This window comes from Bison bison, unplaced genomic scaffold, assembly GCF_000754665.1.
Source record: "Bison bison bison isolate TAMUID 2011002044 unplaced genomic scaffold, Bison_UMD1.0 scf7180017864215, whole genome shotgun sequence".
NCBI lineage: Eukaryota > Metazoa > Chordata > Mammalia > Artiodactyla > Bovidae > Bison > Bison bison.
This window is the reverse complement of record NW_011494787.1, coordinates 3,975,154-3,993,159: the sequence shown is the minus strand read 5'-3', so window position 1 is coordinate 3,993,159 and position 18,006 is coordinate 3,975,154.

Genomic DNA, 18,006 nt, shown 5'->3' with positions numbered 1-18,006 from the left:
AGTTGAATAATTGCTTTCATGAGGGGAAACTAGACTTTTCTAATCTGTTCATACATTTCTGAGTACAGGGGTAGTTCCTGTTTTTCTTCTTCTCCTTTCCTCAACCTCATTTCTATTCCCACCACTACCAGTGTCACTTAGGAGTACAGAAAAAGTACTATTGAAACTATTTTCTGAGTAGAATGAACTAGAACTACAAGGCAGGGAAAACTAAGAATACACTCAAAACAAAAATTTGAGTTAACAATTATAGATATGTGTATGTATGTAAGAGTCACATATGCATTAACAGATAAAATAACATACCCAAATGTTAATACTGGTTATCTCTGCTTATAGGATTATAGGTGATCTTATTTATACAGTTTTATACTTTAACTTTCCTAGCAGTGAATAGAGTGCACTTTCAAACTCAGGGAAAGAAATTACTAAAAAACACACACATACGCAAACTTCACAGGGGTTAGAGCTACAGAACAGAAACAAGACTATCAGAACACTGTATGATTTTGTTTGTTATTTTTGTATGTGATTCCCTACAATAATCAGAAAGGAAAACTTTATGAGGAGAGAGGGCTTATTTTCAAGGGCTGTCTTATAGCAGGCTGTATTACACCTGCTATAACTGAATACCATAGATCGAGTGGCTTATAAACAACAGATATGTATTTCTTCTGGAGTCTGGGAAGTGCAAGGTCAAGACACCAGCAGATTGTGTGTTCAGAGAGGGCAGCTTCTTAGACAGTCATCTGTTTTCTGTGTCCACACATGGCAGATAGGACACGGGAGCTCTCTGGGGTGTCTCTTTTCTGCAATGTTTCAGGTGTACAGAACAGTGATTCAGCTATATACACATATATACATATAATTCTTGTTCAGATTCTTCTCAATTATAGGTTATTACAAGATATTAAATATAGTTCCCTTTGCTATATGGTAAGTCCTTATTGTTGCTCTATTTTATGTATAGTAGTGTGTATATTGGAGAAGGCGATGGCACCCCACTCCAGTACTCTTGCCTGGAAAATCCCATGAATGGAGGAGCCCTGTAGGCTGCAGTCCATGGGGTCGCTCAGAGTCGGACATGACTGAGCGACTTCACTTTCACTTTTCACCTTCATGCATTGGAGAAGGAAATGGCAACCCACTCCAGTGTTCTTGCCTGGAGAATCCCAGGGACAGGGGAGCCTGGTGGGCTGCCGTCTATGGGGTCGCACAGAGTCAGACATGACTGAAGCGACTTAGCAGCAGCAGTAGCAGCAGTGTGTATATATTAATCCAAAACCTAGTTAAGCCCTCCCCCTATTCCCATTTGGTAAACGTAAATCTGTTTTCTGGGTCTGCGAGTCTGTTTCTGTTTTGTAAACAAATTCATTTGCATCATTTTTTAGATCCTGCATGTAAGTGATCTGATATTTGTCTTTGTCTGACTTACTTCTCTTAGTATAATAATCTCTAGGCCCATCCATGTTGCTGCAAATGGCATCATTTCATTTTTTTTAATGGCTGAGCAATAGTCATATATATATACATGCTAAGTCACTTTAGTTGTGCCTGACTCTTTGTGAACCTATGGACTGTAGCCCACCAGGCTCCTCTGGCCATGGATTCTCCACGTAAGAATACTAGAGTGGGTTACCATGCCCTCCTCCAGGGTATCTTCCTGACCCAGGGATTGAACCCGGATCTACTGTGGCTCTTGCATTGCAGGTGGACTCTTTACCACTGAGCCACTGGGAAAGCCCCATATATATGTGTGTGTGTGCGTGTGCATGTGCGTGTGTGTGTGTGTGTGTGTATTTTAAAGGGGAATAACCTCATTCATGAGGGCTCTGCTCTCATGAACTAATCACCTCCCCAGATCTGCACCTCCAAACACCATGACATTAGGGATTAGGTTTCAACATATGAATTCTAAGGGGATTCAAACATTCAGTCTATAGCAAGAGTGAAATGAAAGAGAGGAGGAGCTGGAGCAGTGTATCTTAATCCAATTTGCATGGAGAAGAACCTCAAGGGGCAGAAAAGGTGGTAACAGATAAAAAGAGGAAACTAAATTTATCTAAAGAAGAAAAGCAAAGGGCCTGGACAGGCTGTTCTGGCTTCAGGAGAAGTCTATGTGTTTTCTTAAAAGAACATCATTCACTCAGTCAATATAAAACACCTCCTATGTGCACAGTACCCAGACAGGCTCAGGATAACAAAGCAACAGGATATGAATTCTGTCCTGGAGGAGATAGTCTGAGAAGAAGCAAGAAGAAGAGACTGTTGTGAGAGAAAGGGAAGAAAAAGTATTCATAGCTGGTGAGGAGTAAAGCTCTACAGAGAAGAAAATCAATGTCATCCTGCTCCTTGACCAGGAAAAGGAGATCTGAACTCCCTGGAACTGCCCACTTTTGCATCAGCATATATTTGTTGAGCCACTGAACATGTGAGAGGCAGGAAGGAAAAGTCAGTTTTTGCTTAAGGATAGCTTTTTAATTCCAGAGTAGGACAAGACCTTCTAGCCATCTCATATGAGATGAGTTTGGATGGGTTGTTTCTACCCATGTACTCACAGGGACTCAAACATCTATGGTGGCAAGACACCATTATTTTCTCCAAGAAAGATATGCTAACTGGCGAAATAGATGTTTGTTATTCATGTTGTTAAGGATCCAGATAGTTAGAAATGTCCAGTTGACTAGTTTTTCACTTTTCAGCTTACTTTTGGCATGCCTTAGAAACAGCTAAGATGAGATGATTTCTATACAAGTCAAAACAAATGTATTATCAGCCAAGGGACTTCCTAAGAAATTGCTGTTCCCTATTTAAATAACAGAATCACCCTTAAGAACACTTCAAAGATAGACATGGCCTTGTCTGAGCCATTTTGGTTCAGTGCAGTTGGCCAGACTCATGGAAAAACCTTTCTGTTTGTGATGACTGACTATGGCAAGAGAGGGGTTCTTCTTAGTTTGTGTTCCTTCTATTAGGCCACTTTTCCTAAACTGTGTGGTCAAATTTTGTGCTGCCCTTTGTAGACGCTGCTGCTGTGGAAAATTCTGAAGCATCAAAGAATCCTAGAGTTTCTACAACCAAGGAATAAGTCTCAGGAGCCTTTTAACGTGTTCCCACTTAATATTTGTTTCATTTCAATGTTGCAGAGTTTAGTGCGATTAGAGAGGAGCAGAATGAACAACTCTGCATTGGACTGACCTGCTGGGTCATGGCTGAGGTCCCTTGCCTCCTGACACAAGCAGAGATGCCCAGGCAGGATCTAACGCAACACTGTAATGTTGCTGTAAATTTCATGTCTTATTTCCTTCTCAAATCCAGTCACCACAAAGACTTAAGGTAACCTTGTGTTGCCTTACTTTCTATGCCCAATCAGCACAGGGTTGACGGCCATCTATGGAACAGAGAAGTTAAGCCGTCGCGATTTCCAGGAGGCTCAGCACTTCGGATTTTAGGGATGTGGGCTTTAACCATGTCCACCTGATAGTATTGACCTTCACATTCAGTTTTTCTTTTCCTCTGCTTCCCAGTGAGTCCAAATCTCTCAGAGAGAAGAAATGACTTTCAGATCACCCAGGGTGTCAGTGGTGGATAGATGGCAAATTCACATCCATCATCACACTCCAAGACTCAAGGGCTCTTGGGCCAGAGTCACTTTTGCTCTCAGACTGTGAACTCTTAAATTTTTATTGAAACGTAGCTGATTTACAATATTGTGTTAGTTTCAGGTGTATAGCACACTGATTCAGTAGTAGATAGATAGATACTCCTTTTCAGATTCTTTTCCCTTATAGGTTATCACAAAATATTGAGTATAGTTCTCTGTGCTATAAAGTAGGTTCTTATTGGTTACCTGTTTTATACATAGTAATGTATATATGTTAATTCCAAACTCTTAATTTATCCCTATACCCCCTCCCCCTTAGTAACCAGAAATTTGTTTCCTATGTCTGTGAGTCTCTCTCTATTTTTAAATAAGTTCACTTGTATCTATTTTTTTAGATTCCACATATAAGCCATGTTATATGGTATTTGCTTTGGTCCGACTTACTTGACTTAATACGGTAATCTTTAGGTCCATTCACACTGTTGCAAGTGGCATTATTTCATTCCTTTTTATGGCTGAATAATATTCCATTGTAAATATATATCCCATCTTGTTTATCCATTTATCTATCAGACTATGAAATCTTATTCCAGTATTTCTCATGCCCCTCTTTGAAAGAAACACTGTGGAATTCAATTTTTATATATTTTGGGTCTCGGACATGACTGAAGTGACTTAGCAGCAGCAGCACCTCATAGAAATAAAAATTCCTCAAGAAACTAACTCCCCAATCCATCTCCACCTTAAACAGTCACTATCTCCCTTTTTAATGTATAACTTTTGTTTATAAAGTTACTAAACCTTGAGAAGAAACCACTTAGTCTATTCTGCTCATTTTATAGTTGAGGGAATTCTGGTCCAGATGGCATAGTGACGACCAAAGTCACACAGCCAAGACTACTTACTGGCATTCGCATCAAAAACCTGCTCTCCATTCTCTTTCTGTGTGGTCATCTCACTCTATTGTCCCCTCCATCAGTCTTGTCAGTTTCTCTTCAATAAAATCTTGCATCTGTAATATTGACATCCCAGTTTTATGCCTTCTAGGACCTTAACACAAAATCAACCAAATTGAGTGATCGAATTTTTGATTCAGTAATTAGCAGAATAAACCTGACTTCTAGATCTTTTCCTGACCTCTGAACAATTCCCACCCTTCCCCTCTTTGCCTGACTCACCTTCATTTTAGGTAGCAAATGATGGTGAGCCCCCAAGTCTGTTCTCATGAGATGCTTTAGGCAAGAAGGGCCTTGTGTCAAACATGTTTGCAAATGCTCATAGCGCATCTGATCTGCCTTGGCAATTCAGGATGCGTGTCAAAGGCTCTGGGAGTGCTATAATCAGAAAATTTTCAGGACGCTGTTTAATTTAATATTTATCAAGTCTCTTTGGTTATGGAGTTCTTTTCCTGACAATAACATCTATTGAAATCTTGCAGCATACATTTTAGGGAAAAGTAGTTCTAGACTCTGCATCTCTATTTTTGTCTGGATCCCTGACTTTCTCAAATTCTTGGCATACTTACACTGCCCTACAAAAACATTCCCATTCTATGGACAATCTTTTTAAGTTCCTACCATGTTAAAGTATTAATAGGGGCTCACTATGCCTAGGAAATCACTGAGCTTGGAATCTAAAATGGGTTGAATCTCAGTTGAACCGGCTGCATGACTTTGAATGAATACTTTACTTTCTGTGAGCATTGTTTCTTTACCTGTAACCCCAGCATCATAATTTCTGCCTTGCTTATATCAATATTGCTTTAAGGGTTGGCAGAAATAATGGACAGGAAAGCAAGTCATTCATGCTAAAAAGTGGTATAAATGTTAAAAATTGCTATGATGGTAATGACAATTATGCTGAACTTCTTTCCTTAAATTACAGATTTATGTTAGTGTCAAAAGTTCCCAAAGAAGTTTAAAAACTAGTCATATTGGGTTTAATCTATCAACTGGGTTTAGAGAAATACAGCTGAAGAATCAAAAGCAGCAATTTGCAGACTTCCCTGGTGGTCCAGTGGTTAAGAATCCTCCTGCCGATGTAGGGGACATGGGTTTGATCCCTGGTCTGGGAAGATTCCACATGCACAGGGTGACTAAGCCCATGTGATCCAGAACTTATGCTTTGCAATAAGAGAAGCCACCACAATGAGAAGCCCGGCAACCACAGCTAGAGAGTAGCTACCTCTTGCTTCAACTAGAGAATGCCCAGTTCAGGGTACCAATTCAGGGCAGCAACAATGACCCAGTGCAGTCAAAAATAAAATGATAAATAAATAAGAATTTTTTTAAAAAAGCAGAAATCTGCCAGCCACAAAAGAGAAGAAGGAAGGTGTAAAGCTAGTGGAGAGAAAAGTTAAGGAGGATTTAAAATCATTTTCCAAGGAGGAGGGGGGCTCTTATATAATTTCAATAAGAGATTTCTCCTGACCTAGGGGCAGGGGTAGTCAGCCAGGAGCTAGATTCCTGGTGGAAACATAGATGAAAACCTATTGAAGAAATGAAAGGCTTTGGCTTAAGCAATCAGAACAGATCAGTTGCTCAGTTGTGTCCGACTCTTTGCGACCCCATGAATCGCAGCACACCAGGCCTCCCTGTCCATCACCAACTCCCAGAGTTCACTCAGACTCACGTCCATCGAGTCAGTGATGCCATCCAGCCATCTCATCCTCTGTCGTCCCCTTCTCCTCTTGCCCCCAATCCCTCCCAGCATCAGAGTCCTTTCTAATGAGTCAACTCTTCCCTGAGGTGGCCAAAGTACTGGAGTTTCAGCTTTAGCATCATTCCTTCCAAAGAAATCCCAGGGCTGATCTCCTTCAGATCAATAGAGGCTTAAGCAATAGAGACCCCCTTCTCAGTGACCCGAAGTAAGCCAGAAACCCTTGGAGAACATGCAAGAAGGTCTTTTCTCAGACATCCCAGAGATTTTATCCTTTCTGCCCTAAAGGAAAAAGGGCAAAGAGGGCCAGACATCAGTAACTGGAGTTCAACAATTCAGAGCTGAACCAGAAAAATACTAGTTTCTCATAGATGGGTTTATTTGAGTGCATCCTTCATGTCTGCCAGGCCGGTGGCCAGAAAAACATCTGTTACACATTTTAATAGGGTCTTCGGAACACATCACATGACACTATAATCCAAAGGAATGATGTAAATGATAGGGAAATTTAGAGATCACAGCTGGGCACAAACAAAATGTGACATTGGCCCTTTAAGGCTTTGTCCTTCTGACCACTCCAGGTTTCTAATCTTCCTGCCAAGTGGGCTGGAGACCAAAATATTTCTTAACTTTGCATTTATTTCAGGGTGTTAATCTCATAGGCAACCAACTCCTATTTAATAAACTTAAACTCCCCAGGCCCTCCCCCTCAGGGATGCCTATGTCTGCTCTCCCGAAGGCTCAGCATACATGTGCCTGCCCCTGTCTTTTCCTGCTTGCCTAGGGTGTTGACACAGCAGTGTCAGGGCATCGTGCAGCTGTCATCAGCCCCATGCCACAGATGGTACCTCAATTATGCATCCCCTTCCCAGGGCGCCTGCCTCAGCCACATGAGCAGTCTACCTGCCTCTGAGTCTCACTTCAGCTCCAGATGCTAGGAGGTGAGGCAGAGTAGCTGAACTCGAGACCAACTTCGGAGTTTTGAGCTCTAATACCGATCACAGAAGGAGTGGGCTTCCCTTGGCCTGTCCTCAGCCCTATTTTTAATCACTAACCAAGAAAGGTAATGAGAAAGTACTTGAATTTCAAAGATTCCCATTTATTACTCTGGCTGACCCTCCACAAAGCATCTCTTTTCCCCTTTGGCAAGAACAGATCACTATTGACACTTTTAGAAGGCCCTGGGCCCCTCTCAATTATTGGCCTAATCTCTGCCTGCTCTGAAAGCAGAATTCTTTCCTAACTAGATTTTTTTTTTAGAAAGTTAAGAGGCTCTTTGCTTTATTCATCGGAATGACTTGGTGAGCTAATATGTTCTCCTGTCAGTACATTTCATGGGTTCAGCAACATCTGCAGGATGTGGAAAGAGCAGGAACAAACCAGATGTTTCCAAAAGGTAGCTCCAGTAAGCCTCCTTAACATAATTATTGCAATAGCACGTCTGCATTTTATGGTATCTCTTCTATCTTTATACGCTGTGAAGTTTTCCTGTAGAAATCCAAACTCGTGGACCCAAGTTCCTTCTAAACAGATTTGCAATCTTTAAAAAAAAAAAAAAATTGACATATATCCTCCATTAAATCCAAATTTCCTTTATCAAATTTTAGAGGGGAAAAATAGATTAAGGAAATGTAGATATTTATCTCAGCCTTCAACATTTACACTTATTTGGTTAATTACCACTTAATTACACTGTCAAAGGGGAAAATTTTACCCTGGACTGATCAGTGCCCACCCTTCAGGGCCTCACTTCTTCGGAGAGGTAGACCTCTGCTCAGAGCCAATTCCTTCCTCCAAGAAACATTTGTAATGATTACTTGACAAGAAGTGCAGATACAAAATTGCGCAATGGAGAGCCATCACTCACCAGAGTCCTGCTCTCAGCTCTCAAGCTAGAGCAACAGTGCCCCCCAAAGCAAGCAGCAGAAATATCCTGTAAGCCGACACTGGTCTGCCCAAACTTCTATTTTCTGCTTCATAAGCTGAGGAGCTATTTTAAGAGTTGCTGGCCGAAAAGCAGGCTCTATTACAACCAGACGAGCATTCCAACCAAGCTGGGGAGCCTCGGCTGGAAACAGAAAATGTTTCCACCTATTTTAACTCAGACGCCAGGAATTCTCTATGGAGGAGATGGGGGTGGGGAGCAGGAGAGACACAGTAGAAAATCGGAAAACTTCTGAAGTTTGCCAAACTCGAGGGAACAAAGTATAACTAGATTAATGCATAAATCTTATTAACCAAAAGACAGCTGAATAGAGTCATTTGTCATCAGAGTTTCTCCATCTTTTAACAAATGGCAATATTTTTGAGTCTCACAGTTCTCTGCCAAGTGGAAGACCTCATTAAAGCCGTTGGAAAATAATAGTATTCGAATTAGTTTAATTATGATATGATGAATTATCAACCCAATTTTTAAAAACAATACTCAATTAGTCTTTTTTTTTTTTAAGCCAGATACTGCTTTCCAAAACAGGAAATGAAGCATAACACCCTTAATTTCATCATTAGGGTAAAATCCTAGACACTCTGATGCAGTGGTTACAATGACATGTAATGAAACCAACAGTCCCCACCCCAGCAATTCCCTTTGTGCATAGACTAGAAGGCCTTTTGGCTCCAAGAATGGAAACTGCATTAAGCCAGAGCCTGACCCAAATTTTCTCTTTCAAGTTCTAAGCCCTGTTTTCTATTTTCCCTTCTAGCTTGGAATAAGGTCACTCTATAAAAAATGAAATTTCACATTCCTAAAAGACAATGAACTGATGATGTCATATCAGCCTGTTTGGTTTTTATACTACTCTTGGGGGTATTGCAAGGGGAAAAAAAAGAAAACAGTAATAATGTAGTGTTGGGAAAAGAGAATGAAAGCCAGGAAGCCTGAAAACCAAACTTTGAAACCAAACTGTATAATTAACAACATAATCATAAGAACCTATAAGGAACAACCCCTTCCACTCCTTTGCAAAAAGCTACAATGAGACCCCTCACCCATAATATTCCAACCCAAACAGCTAAAATTAAAAGGACTGATTATACCAAGTGTTTGTAAGAATGGGAAAAATTAGAATTCTCATGCATTTTAAGTAGGAGCATAAATTGGTACAACCACTTTGGAAAACTCTTTGATAGTACATACTAAATATATAAATCCTAAGACCCAGCAATTCTACTCTTGGGTATATATCCAACCTAAACGAGGATGTATGTTTACCATAAGGCTTATACAAGGGTCTTCACAGCAGTTTTATTCAGAACAACACCACCCCAAAGGTCCATCATTTGTAAGATAAACTGTGGGATATTCAGTTCATAAACTTTTACATAGTGATACTTTGCAGACACAAAAGAGTCCATACTATGTGATTTCATTGATGTTTTGTTCAAAAACAGACAGAACTAATCTGTGATGAGAGAAGTTCTCATTTTAGTGATGGAGGTAATGACTGGACAGGGCATGAGCAAGCCCTTGGGATGTGTTGGGATTGCCTATATCTTACCATGAGTGTATTTCCATGGTTATATAGGTATGCTAAAATTAATGCAGCTGAACAGTTATGATGTATGTTCATAACTATATGTATGTATACCACTTATATATGGTATAACACTCAAAAAGGTAAAGCAAGAGAAAAAGAAAGACAAAGGGGAAAAAAAGAAAGAATTAAACCTCCCCCTGAGTCATCAGTTTCAAGCACATCTCACATAATGTCACTTCCTACATCAAGCTCTCCTGCACTTTCTCCTTCCAATGACAATGATTGCAAGCTCTTCACTTGGTTTACCAGGGTCATGCATGTTTGGGGCCCAACCTACCTCGACATCTCTCACCACTTCTGTTCCACTTCCTCCTTCTGACTCCCCTCCAGCCACACTGATGTTTTTCTCCTCGAAAATATCAAGTGCATTCTGACCTAGGTCCTTGTCATTTGCTCTTCACTCTGAGTGGAATACTGTTCTGCCAGAACCCTTCCCCAAGAAGGCCCCCAACCCATCATTCCAATCTCAGGGCAAATACCAACTCTTCTGCTTGACCACGCTAGCTAAAGTAACATCCTCCTCTCACCATCCCTCTGTAGCCTACCACCCCACTTAGCTTCTTCAATTTTATATATAAAGAACTTTTTCTCTAAAAACTGTTCTGTTTATTTACTTTATCCTTCACAAAAATACATGTTCTTTGAAAGAGTGGTCAAGGTCACTCTCTTAAGGTGGCCACTATGTCTCCAGTGTCTAGGATGGAGCCTTATACCCAATAGACGCTAAATGACTGTTTACTTAATGATGCATAAATGGTTCAGTAAGTTTAAATCATTGCCCTCAGAAGTTAATACGTTCATGCTCAGTTGCTTCAGTCATATCCAACTTTTTGCAACCCCATGGACTGTAGCTTGCCATGGGATTTTTCAGGCAAGAATACTGGAGTGGGTTGCCATTTCCTACTCCAGAAGATCTTCCTGACCCAGGAATTGAAACTGCATCTCCTGAATTTACCACTGAGCCACCAGGGAAGCCCCAGAAGTTAATGGGAATGGTAATGTTAATCAGGGATAGTATGACAGTCAAAAGAGCACTGGATCAGAAGTTTGCAAATTAAGAAATCTGCAATAAGTGATCACCTTCTCTGACATCTTTCATATTCTTCTATCTATGGTTAGTTGGGAGGTTGAACCGATAGACATGAGAAGGGCATAAACAATTCAAACCAACAAAGAGCCCAAAATAGAGACCTCAAAGAGAAAGACATCAGGTCAGGTTGGTGTGGTCAGGGGTCCTTGCAAAGGCTGTGGGGTTTTCACTGGTCCTGAAAGGCTGGGTAGAAGCAGTGGAAATAGATTGGGGGGAATAGAAGGTCCGCAGTATTGAACTTGGGTCAGCAAATATGCAGAGGTTAAAAAAGCCAAGGCATCATCAAGGACCAGAACAGATGAATATCACTCAGGATTAGTATTGAAGATTGGGCCCCCACCAGCGTCCAAACTTCTTCTTCGTTTTTGAACACACCCAGCTCTTAGAAGGGGGATTAGCAATTACCAGTGAACCAACCTTCTCCCAAAGAGAAGCAGCTTGTATTACATATATATATACATAATATACATAAATATATACATAATGTAAACATATATACAGTATGTTCATAAGTACATATATATATATATACATAATTTATTAGATGAACATTGGCCTTCCTTGAAACTGTGGCTTGAAAGCTGATATGAATCAAATGTTAGAAATGTATCTTATTATCTTTGGCAAGATAGAAATTTAAATGTATTCCCTGTGTGGAGGTGAGAGGTTTGTAAACAGAATACCGATCTGTAGAAATGCATTCTTTTATTCCTTTGCCCTAGTATTTTGGCTGTATAGAGCTAATATTATTGCTTGTATTTGAGTGTTAAAATGCTATCTCATTACTTTCCACTACTATCATCAAGCCAGTCATAAATTCTTTAAAACTATAATTAATTTTCAAGCTATAAACTTTCCAAATAAATTATTTGATGGTGTAGGAATCATTTGATTAAATTGAGCATGTGGTCTAGCAATTATAAAGTGTGTGTGTGTGTGTGTGTGTATACAAAGCCAGAGTGTGATGAGTAACACACTTGCCCAGTAACTTATAGGTTAAAAAAAGTTTTTAGAACCTAAATAAGTTCAAACTACTGGAAGTGGGATGCAAGAAGAGATGAAGAGAAAGTTCACTGAAACCAATTATTCCTTGTTTGAAACAGTTTGGAGTTTGATCTGAAAAAAATAAAGAAAGAAGATGATTCTGTTATTTTTTCTTATTGCACAGCTGGAAACACCTGGAAAGAGGAAAGGTTTTCACTACAGAAGACTCAAGTGGAAGTAACTTGAGCTAGTAAATTGTGAATTTCAAACCTCCAGTGCTCGAGTTGGGGCTCAAGTTTAGCAACGGCCACCTTTTGGTTACAGAACCAAACCAAAGAATTTTAGTGTCAGTTGAGGATTCTCTCCTTGACTCTGTAAGATTGGCAAAGTTGAGGCTGCTTTCCACTGGCCCGATCAATTGGGCTAATCTTGTTGTTTTAGAGTCTGGTGCAGATTTCAGAAAACTCTCAATGGGTAAGCCTACTGCCATTTACAACATCTGTGCATCCTGATATTGCTCACAGATCACAGGTGACTACCACAGTCAAAGAAACCACCAGTACATTCTTATTTCAAGAAGAAGGTCAAGGGAAGAGAAGGGGAAAAGAAGGTGCCTTTCATTTATATGCTGCTGCTGCTGCTAAGTCACTTCAGTTGTGTCCGACTCTGTGCGACCCCATAGACGGCAGCCCACCAGGCTCCCCCGTCCCTGGGATTCTCCAGGCAAGAACACTGGAGTGGGTTGCCATTTCCTTCTCCGATGCATGAAAGTGAAAAGTGGAAGTGAAGTCGCTCAGTCATGTCCGACTCTTCCGAGACCCCATGGACTGCAGCCCACCAGGCTCCTCCGTCCATGGGATTTTCCAGGCAAGAGTACTGGAGTGGGTTGCCATTGCCACATGATAGAAAAGCCTCAAACAATGAGAAAAATTTCAAATTTCTGCTTTCAGCATTTGTCTCAGGCTGCAGGTACATGCTTGGCAATGAAAGACTGCTATTCCTAACTTTTACTTAAAATGACTGCTGTGTGTATGTAATACATAACATCAATTCTCCAATCTTAATCAATAGCTCTGCAATGATGATAAATTGGTCTATCTGAAGGTTGCCATTTAAAGATTTTGCAGTACCGTTCAATCATTCTAAGCTGTCCAATTCCACCTACAACTGCCTATTAAAAAGCAGTTCTCTTCAGGGTTTTGTTTTATTGTTTTGCTATTAAGCCATCATAGTTTAGCTATTGTTCTCTGAAAAGTCTGTGTGAATCCCCAACTGCAGGTCCTTGCTCCAGCCACTCATTCTGCATATAGTGCTCTCTCTTTCCCTGTGAAAGTACATTCTTCTGAGTCTGCATTCTTTGACCCATCCATCCTCTTCCTCTTCCATTGGACCTATTGGTATAATTTAGTTCCTAGTATGTTTCTTTTATTGTCATTTATTTTTGTCCTTAATGGCAAAGACTATGGATCTTTGCTTTTAAATATTTTTGTGACTGGCGAGATATGCCATTCATAAGGAGTGTTTGACACATTAACGGCAGCACTGAAAACAAAAAATTTTTTAAATTGGACTCAGACAGATCTGGGTCAAATCCCAGATCCACTACTTACTAGATTCTCCCTTTCCCTGGCCTCCATATTAAATCGCCAAGCCCTTTTCTTCCAAAACATGTGTTTAATACAGTTACTTCCCTTCTTACTGCCATTGTCTCTATTCATACCACCAACACCTCTTCCCTCAACCACTGAAATAGACTTGTGACCAGCTTCCTTATTTCCACTCTTGATCCTTGCCTTCCATACTCCATACTACAACAAAATCATCTTTTTGTTTAAGGTAAACCATACATCGCAGTCCCTTGCTCAAACTCTTCAATGTTTTTCTACTGTGCTTAGAATCAAGTCCAAATCCTTGACCATGGCTTCAAGGCCCTTGTGATCCGACCTCTGCCCCAGCAGCATCTCTATCCCTCTCTCACTACAATTTAACCACAGGAGCCCTTGGGTAGTTTCTAGAAATAGTTGAGTTCTTACCTACCTTCAGGGCCTTTGCTTGGAAGTTATCCCAACCTCGAATCCTCTCACTTGATTCTCAACTGGGCTGGCTTCTTCTCATCTCCTGGGTCTCAGGACAAATGGCCTTATCATTTCATAATCCTCTTGAGCACTCTAAGTTATTCCTGTCTATCTTGTTATCCTTTATTATAGCATCCTGTTTATTTCCTCTGTGACACTTACAACAGTCTATAATTATCCTGTTGATTTGTATACACTTGTCTGTTTACTGCCGACTCAGTGAAATGTACTATTCATGAAATCAGGCGTCTTATCTGTTCTGTTCTCCATAATATCTGTAGACACTGGAATAGAATCTATTACATAATAGATGCTAAGTAAACAATTTTTGCATCCTTACTGAACAAATGTTAACTTATAAATGGATTCACAATGCATATATCAATACTTCCGTTACTCCCTTCCTGGTCTTTGTGTTATTGTTATCATATGTTTTACGGGTACACATGTTATACCATATACTGTGTATCAGCATTTTTAAAACAGTCGATTGTCTTTTAAAGAGATTTAGCTAATAAGAAAAAAGAACCTTACATATTTATCTACATAGCTAATGTTCCTAATGTTCTTCATTCTATTGTATAGATCTATATTACCATGTGGTATCATCTCTCTGCTTTAACATTTCTTATAATACAGGTCTCCTGATGATACATTTTTCCAGTTTTCATTTGTCTGAAAAACTTTTTATTTTGTTTTCATTTTGAAAGCTACGTTCATTGGGTATACAATTTTAGCTTCTGTTAGTTTACACTTTTAAAGACATTGTTCTACTGTCTTCTTGCTTGCATGCAGGCTAAGTCACTTAAGATGTGTCCAACTCTTTGCAGCCCTATGGTTTGTGCCCACCAGGCTCCTCTGTCCAAGATATTCTCTAGGCAAGAATACTGGAGTGGGTTTCCATGCCCTCCTCCAGGGGATCTTCCTGACCCACGGATCAAACCCAAGTCTCTTGCGTCTCCTGCATTGGCAGGTGGGCTCTTTACCACCAGCACCACCTGGGAAGCCCACCTTCTTGCCAACATCAGGTCTAATGAGAAATATGCCATCATTTGGCCTTTGTTCCTCTGTATACAATCTGGTTTTGTTTTTTTCTTTTTTCTGTTTTTCAGATCTAATATAGTGCTAGTTTTGAACAATTTGATTACAGTTTGTGGGATGGTTTTCTTTGTTTCTTGAGACTGGAATTCATTAGCTTCTTGGATCTGTGGATTCACAGTATTCATCAAATTTGGAAGCATTTTAGAAATTATTTCTTCAAGTATTTTTATGTTTCATTCCTCTTCCCTCTCAAGTAACATGCGTGCTAGACTGATTTCAGTTGTTTGTTCACTGATGCTCTCTATTTTACCTTGAGTTTTATTTCTCTGTGTGTTTCCCTTGGGACAATTTCTATTGCTATGCCTTCAAGTTCACTAATGTTTTCTTCTGCAATATCTAATTTGCTGTTAACCCCATCAAATGTGTTTTTCATGTCAATTGTTTTCATCTTTAAAAGTTTGGTTTAGATCTTTTTTTTATATCTTCCATGTCTCTAGTTAACTTGTTCAATCTTTTTTCAAGTTTCTCGAACATATGAAATATAAGAACTATCTTTAATGTCCTGTCTGCTAATTCTAATTTTATTGTTAGTTCTAGGTTGATTTTGATTAATTGATTTTCACCTCAGATGGTTTATATATTCCTATTTCTTTGCATGTCTGATAAATTTTAATTGGATGCCAAGTATTGTGAATTTTATTTTATTGGGTGCTAGGTATTCTTGAATTCCTGTAAATATTTTTTAACTAGACTCTGAGATATTAAGTTATTTGGAAATTTTGGTCCATGCCTAGCTTGCTTTTCAGATTTGCTAGGTAGCCTTAGCTACAGAGCTATTTGTTCTTCATTATCAAAGCAAAAAATCTCCTAAAATTCTACAAAATGTCCAAAGAATAGTGGTGTTTCCCAATATGACTGGGGTAAACAAGCTCTATTCTTTGCCTTGCATGAACGTCAGGTCCGGTTCCATGTAACACTCACAAGTAATTCTTTCATCTTCCAGGGTAATTTTTTCATTCACATCTGCTAATTAGTGCTCAGCTGAATATTCAAAGAGAACCCTCTACAGATATCCAAAGTTTTCTTTCTATTTAGTTTTTCCTTTTCTGGCATTCTGTCCTGTGACCTCTAGCTGCTTTGGTCTCTCCAGATTCCAAGCTTCATCTCTTTATTCAGGGAGTCCTCTCTCCATGAGCCACAGCCTATAATTATTCTCAAGGCTAGAAACTGTAGCAATTGTAGGGCTCAATTCAATTGTCTCATCTCTCAAGCATCTCTGTCCTTTGATGCTTGATGTCCAATGGGTTGACTTTTATTTATATCAGAGGAGACCATATCTGTCCTGTGTTACTCCATCTTGACTGGAAGCAGAAGTCCCAAAAATGCATGTGAGCATTGCTTAATCCTCTTTCTTATAGAGCTACTATCTGGGAAACAGGTCTAATGTATATTAAAATGGTAACAACTAGGAAAACATGAAAAAAAATAAGAGAAGGAAGAATGTGCAGTGAAATGCCACATCCTAGTTATGCTGGAGCTGAAACACATCAAAAAGAGAAGGGAATCACCTTTACTGATTACTACATTATTGGGGTATATGAAACAGGCCTTGCTACATGAAATTCTCATCTATTTGGTGAGGAGGAAAAAATCAAGGCAAAGTTATTAAGGAAAAATAAAGCCATTTTTCCAACTCATCCCTCTTCCTTGTGTATACATGTAGCCTCTTATCTCATTAAGTGATGTGACCCTCCTCACAAAGGAGGGTCATCAGCAGATACAAGGGCCTGTGAACACATCATGGGATGTGCTCATTATACCACAAAGACAGAGTAGGGACCAAGCAATCACAGGGCAACACAGAAAATTGTTTTATAAGCTGACTTTTACAAATTGATTTCAAAACTGGGGAGCAATTACCATTAAGCAAAATAATTTGCTGCCCCGAAGAGGGTAGGGCAAGGCAGTAGGTCCAAAGATAACCTAAGCCATCATTAGAGAAATCCAGTTATTTAGTCAATTTTACTTATTTACAGGACTAAAGATTAATGAGTTCAGATACTCACTCAGACAGTAATTAGGTTTCAAAAACATACTATAACACAATCAATCATGGCTCTTGAACATAATGGCATTAGGGCAGAGCCCTCTTTCAGCTCCAGTTATTAGCAAGTGATTGGTGAACACCGGCTAAGCTGAGAGGCTACCCTAGGGCCTTGCAATAAAATGAAAGAAGACCCTTAAATAAGAAGAAAGAATATCTTTGATCCTTTGTCCTTCACTTGGATATTCTGAAATACTATGCTAAGGATGTGAGATTTATATAACAGAACTTTAATGATTGGTGGCATTTAAAAATATAGTTGGTCTTTCACTTGAAACACATCCTTACTTGATAATCTAGCTACTTACAATCTTCTGAATCTAATCTTTGGGAGATAATGTCACTTTCTTTTAGATTTTTTGAAAATTTACTTTCTCATGATTTTACAAGTAAAGATAATTCAAGAGCTTTATAAATATATTGAGATCTCATGGCACCAAAGAGAAACCCAAAAATATAAAAAAGCCAAAGAGCTTTAAATGAGGAAGTATTTTTAATCTGCTTCTACTTAGCAAAGAATGGTTTCTCCTGTCATGAAACAGATGAATTAAGTAAAGGTAAAAGTCCTATACTTATGGAAATTAGGATGGAGAAGAGACATGAGAAAAAAGAAAGAACAGTAAACATTTGTGGTAATTTTAGATTTACAGAGAAGTTGCAAAGATAATAGAGAGTTCCTACATATACTTTACCCAGCTTCCTTCAATACTGACATCTTACATGACCATGATATACTTGCCAAAACTAAGAAATCATTATTGGTATGGGGAGGCCTTACAAATAGCCGTGAAAAGAAGAGAAGTGAAAAGCAAAGGAGAAAAGGAAAGATATAAGCATCTGAATGCAGAGTTCCAAAGAATAGCAAGGAGAGATAAGAAAGCCTTCCTTAGCGATCAATGCAAAGAAATAGAAGA